Below are 4,123 nucleotides of genomic sequence, written 5' to 3'. Positions count from 1 at the left end.
TAAGCTCCAAGGCTTCACACCAAGTCTTCGCTGACAGAATATGCATGCTTAAGTAGGGTCAGGCAGAACCGTTGTTGCCTGATGGGAACTCCCCCCATATTGCTATCAATGTCTTCATGTCGCACGACCTCTTAACATTACACCACTGAATCCCCAATCCTTTGCTTGCTGTGCAGTGACAGTACCAATATCCACTAATCGTTGTTTCCAGATACGGTTGCCGGTTGACATCTCTTCTAATTCGTCGATACGAGAAGCAAATTGTTGTGTGAAGGAATCAATATCTCGACATAAGCCAAGAGGCAGATCTTGTGCCACTCCACCTGGTCGTATGAAACTGGCATGCATCCTGGCTCCCGAGACTCTTTCATAGAATTCCAACAATTTCTCCCGCTCCTCAAAAGCCCACAGGAACGGAGTTGATGCTCCCACATCCATAGCATGAGTAGTTAAAGCAAGTGAATGATTTGAAATTCGAGTTATTTCACGGAATAACACTCGTATATATTGAGCTCGTAATGGTACCTCGCAATTCAAAAGTCTCTCTACGGCTGAAGAATGAGCGTGTTCTTGGGCCATCGTAGAAACATAGATAGGGTCGACGACGGAACGAAGAACTCACCCTAGATACAGCTTTTTCGTACACGTTCACTTGCATCACATACACAAGTGCTCTCTGAACCGTGCAATAAGGTCACCCATAACACGGCTCTCCCACTTGAGTTACCTTAGCCCCAGGCAGGCCATGCTATTCAATGATATTGGAAAAATGGCAGCGTAACAACTAGTATTGAAAGCTGGTCGCCTTTTTAGGGAGGGAAAGCCTTTCAATAGGAGCCCCCCTCTTTGCGACCTCATCACTTCAAAGCGCAAACCAATTTCTTTCTTAGTCACCGGGCGAAGCGCACCTCTGGTACTTTGCTTATAGCTTTTTTAGGTTATGCAATAGACGGGAGGCTTAGCTCTGGATCCCCCCTCCCTGCTTGCAGAAATGAATGGATCAGAAGGGGGCTGGGTTCTATTTCCGGGCCGGGCGGGAGGTGAAGGCCATAAGATTGCCCTCCCGGTAAGGAAGAGAGGAAAAGGGTGCTGTCATCTATCTCGACCTGTTTCCCGAGGCGTAGAAAATCCAGACCGGCTCAGAGAATCACTGGCGCTATTTAGCCCTTCGTTTCGCCATTCGAAGGACTACCTCTGCCTTCCCTTTTTGTAACATAACCAGGCGCCCCCCTTTTCAATCACTAAGAAAAAAAAGACCAATCAAAGCCCTATCTAAGTAAAGCTTCGTCTGTTATTTTTCCGGCCCCAGGGGAGTTTACTCAACCCATTCCCCAGTCTTCCGCACTGCTCAAGTAAGTGTGCGTGTGCGACTCCGTATGAGGACCTCCTTCCCTTCTGCCCACTCTCCGTTCACACGGTTCTCAAAGCAGAGGAGGCTGGTTGGGCAGCTGGTACCACGAGCCCTCTGTCCCACACATCTATCCAGAAGCAAGTGTAGTTCACCGGTTCCACCGAATGCTCCTATCTCTCGGCAAAGATCGTGTGAGTGTGCAGTTATGCTTCGGATGCTTCGCCATAGAATAGATCGACCCAGTTCCCGTTCTTTTCCGGTGCACTCGCTTTATATCTCCGACACACTAGGCTAGGAAGGACGCGGTGGGAAGGAAGCAGCCCTAGCCTCTGTCCGGCCGATCATTCCGCTGGCATCTTGCATTCACGCCTCCGTTTGACTGCCACTCGGGGATGGAGTTGTAGATACGTTAGTCTTAGCGGATCGTTGGCTCCGCCTGTTATCTCCTTCTACGACATGCTGTTGTCGTCGCCATATTCCTTATGTAACTAAGTCATCTCTGCCTCGCTGCGGGTCAGCACCTCCGAAAGAAACGGAGGACTTCATTCAGTGAGTCCGCGATCGCCCTCTAAACGATCAGAATAAGGTAAAGCTTGAAGATAAGTTTTGTACTCTATTAATTTCTCAGTCCCTCTAGTCGGGTGGGCGCCGGCCGGTCTTTCGACCAGATCCCCCTAAAAACCGTACGTGCGGGTCTCCCCGCATGCGGCTCACGCCATTCGAGGTGGCCCGGCCCAGCATTCATTCGCAAATCCTGTAGTGAAATTGAGACTGCTCGACCTCGGAAGCTAATTCGCGTGTAGGCAGCGCTGTCTGTCGTACCGTTGACTCTATCTATTCATTGAATTCACTTTCATTTTTTTATAGGCTCGCTCCCTCTTTTTCCAAGAATTAATGCACTTCCCTTCGGAGGGCCTTCTCTAATCTAATAGGGGAAAATCCTTCCATTTCCGTCAAATGACCCGGCCCCCCAGGCTCTTCCACCGTCCGGGCTCCCTTTCCTACCTATGCTATGCTCCCCCGGCACAGGCCTACCACGCTTCGCGCCTGCGGCGTTTTCGCCGGACGGTCTTTGCCAGTAGTGCCATCCTCCCCGCTGGCTGTATGGGCGGGTTTTCCCTCGCTGCTGCGTTCTGTTAGGCTATGGATTACAGGAACAAATGTAGTTGAATGAGACAGCAGGCGGGTTACACGTTCCGCTGTGCCGAGATGTGAGGTGCAGGTGGTGATGATCACCCCGGGGTATGCGCTAGCGCCCTTGACAGGCACTCCAGGACCCGCCAACGCTCATGAAAACCCGGGTCGGCCATTTGTCTAAGGGCCTCCATTCATCTGACCGGAGGTGTGGATAACGAGGCCACCTTCACAACCCTCTCCCTTCTGTCCTTATGTTGTAGTAAGGTAGGGCGGTTCGCTTGAGTTGCTCAACCGCCCCTTAGCCAGGTGCTCATGACGCGCTACGGGACCTTCACCGTGCCGGGGGACCAAGCAGGGCATAGCTAGCGGCATAGGAGCCGACTCGGCATCAGCGGCTTCGTGCCGCACTGGAGTAATCCAATATGCGGTTCCGCACGTTCCACCACTTCTCCGTTCATTTCCAATACTGATCGTGAAACACCATGAGCAGCTGGATGTTGAGGTCCGAAATTCGAAGTGAAATTTTTGAATTGCCCGTTCCTAGTCGTCATGGGAAAAAAGGAAGAAATAAGAAAGAGATTATTCCCTGAGAGCTTGTCCAGTACTACCTGTACCAGAAATGCATCTCCTTGCGTGCGAGATACTTCTATGCCAGCCGTTATTCCCGGCTCTGTTATGAAAGAAAGCGGCGGACTCATCTTACAGGTGTTCCCTAATGAGGGATTTTAGGGGATTAGGGCTCTCCTTTATCTCCTCCACCCATCCCCTTCTTCTATGTGAGGGGGGGCTTACTTAGTGCTTGTGCTAAGGCGCGGGTTGATCTCTCGGCCCTTCCCTCGCTTCTTGACTGGCTTGAAGAACTTGGACCCTTGATTCATTCAAGCCTTCAATCTCAAGCAAGCTTTGTTGAATCCCGGTCTCCGCCTGTTGAATCCTTCTCTCAACTTCTGATAGCTCATACATAACGGAAGACAACTCGTCCCTTCCGCCAGGTGGCACGTTCAGGTCAAAAGACGGTTGCTTCGAAGAGCTGGCACCGCTTCCACCCTCCTCTCCCCCTGGAGCCATCATCTTAGCCAGCTCGGGATCCAAAATAGTCAAAACAACAGCTATAACCAGCCCTCCACCACACCTACTCAAAAGAAAGTGGAGAGATTTGGTGAGAAGGATGGATTGGAGTTTGACAAGAAAGAGATTGAAATCCATACCAATCAATAGAAATGAAAAATAGAGTAAAAAAAGGGGGATAAAAAAATGAAACATTGAAACACGTCTTTCCTTAGTCATGGGTACTCCCCACACCCCAATTTTCAAAGATTTTACATCTTCACGATCAAGCAAGTATTTAATCATACCATTGCTTGTTCGTATAAAATAGACCAAAAATCCTAAGATAAAAAGAACACTCCAATCAGATATACCTTGCATCATCATTCACTGAGAAACATTGATTCCCTCCAGACAGAAAGTCATGTAGGAGTCTTAGTTGAAGCATCGACTTGAATCTCTTCAATGTCAGCAACTTACTGATTGATTGACCCATTCTAGAGAAAGTGCTTTCGGGTATACTTTCTTTAAGGAATGTGGTTCTTGGCTTTGCTTTAATAGATTCTATTCGACTGGCTGGAAGGAACG

The 4,123-nt window shown here is 49.4% G+C and overlaps 2 pseudogenes across 1 annotated transcript in view; one reads left to right on the top strand and one right to left on the bottom strand.

The window, feature by feature from the left end:
• The window catches only part of LOC148547147 (NADH dehydrogenase [ubiquinone] iron-sulfur protein 2 pseudogene), a 5,335-nt pseudogene extending 3,392 nt beyond the window's left edge, over window positions 1-1,943 (bottom strand). The window contains exon 1 of the transcript XR_015895551.1: window positions 117-1,943. The product of XR_015895551.1 is annotated as an NADH dehydrogenase [ubiquinone] iron-sulfur protein 2 pseudogene (transcript). The remainder of the gene's footprint in view (window positions 1-116) is intronic.
• Window positions 992-1,936, top strand: LOC110268595 (uncharacterized; annotated as a pseudogene).
• Window positions 1,944-4,123: the final 2,180 nt, after the last annotated feature.

This window comes from Arachis ipaensis, chromosome B8 (assembly GCF_059453495.1).
Source record: "Arachis ipaensis isolate K30076 ecotype BB chromosome B8, ASM5945349v1, whole genome shotgun sequence".
NCBI classification, from domain to species: domain Eukaryota; kingdom Viridiplantae; phylum Streptophyta; class Magnoliopsida; order Fabales; family Fabaceae; genus Arachis; species Arachis ipaensis.
Note: the sequence above shows the minus strand (reverse complement) of the source record. Positions and strands in the feature narration are given on the sequence as shown.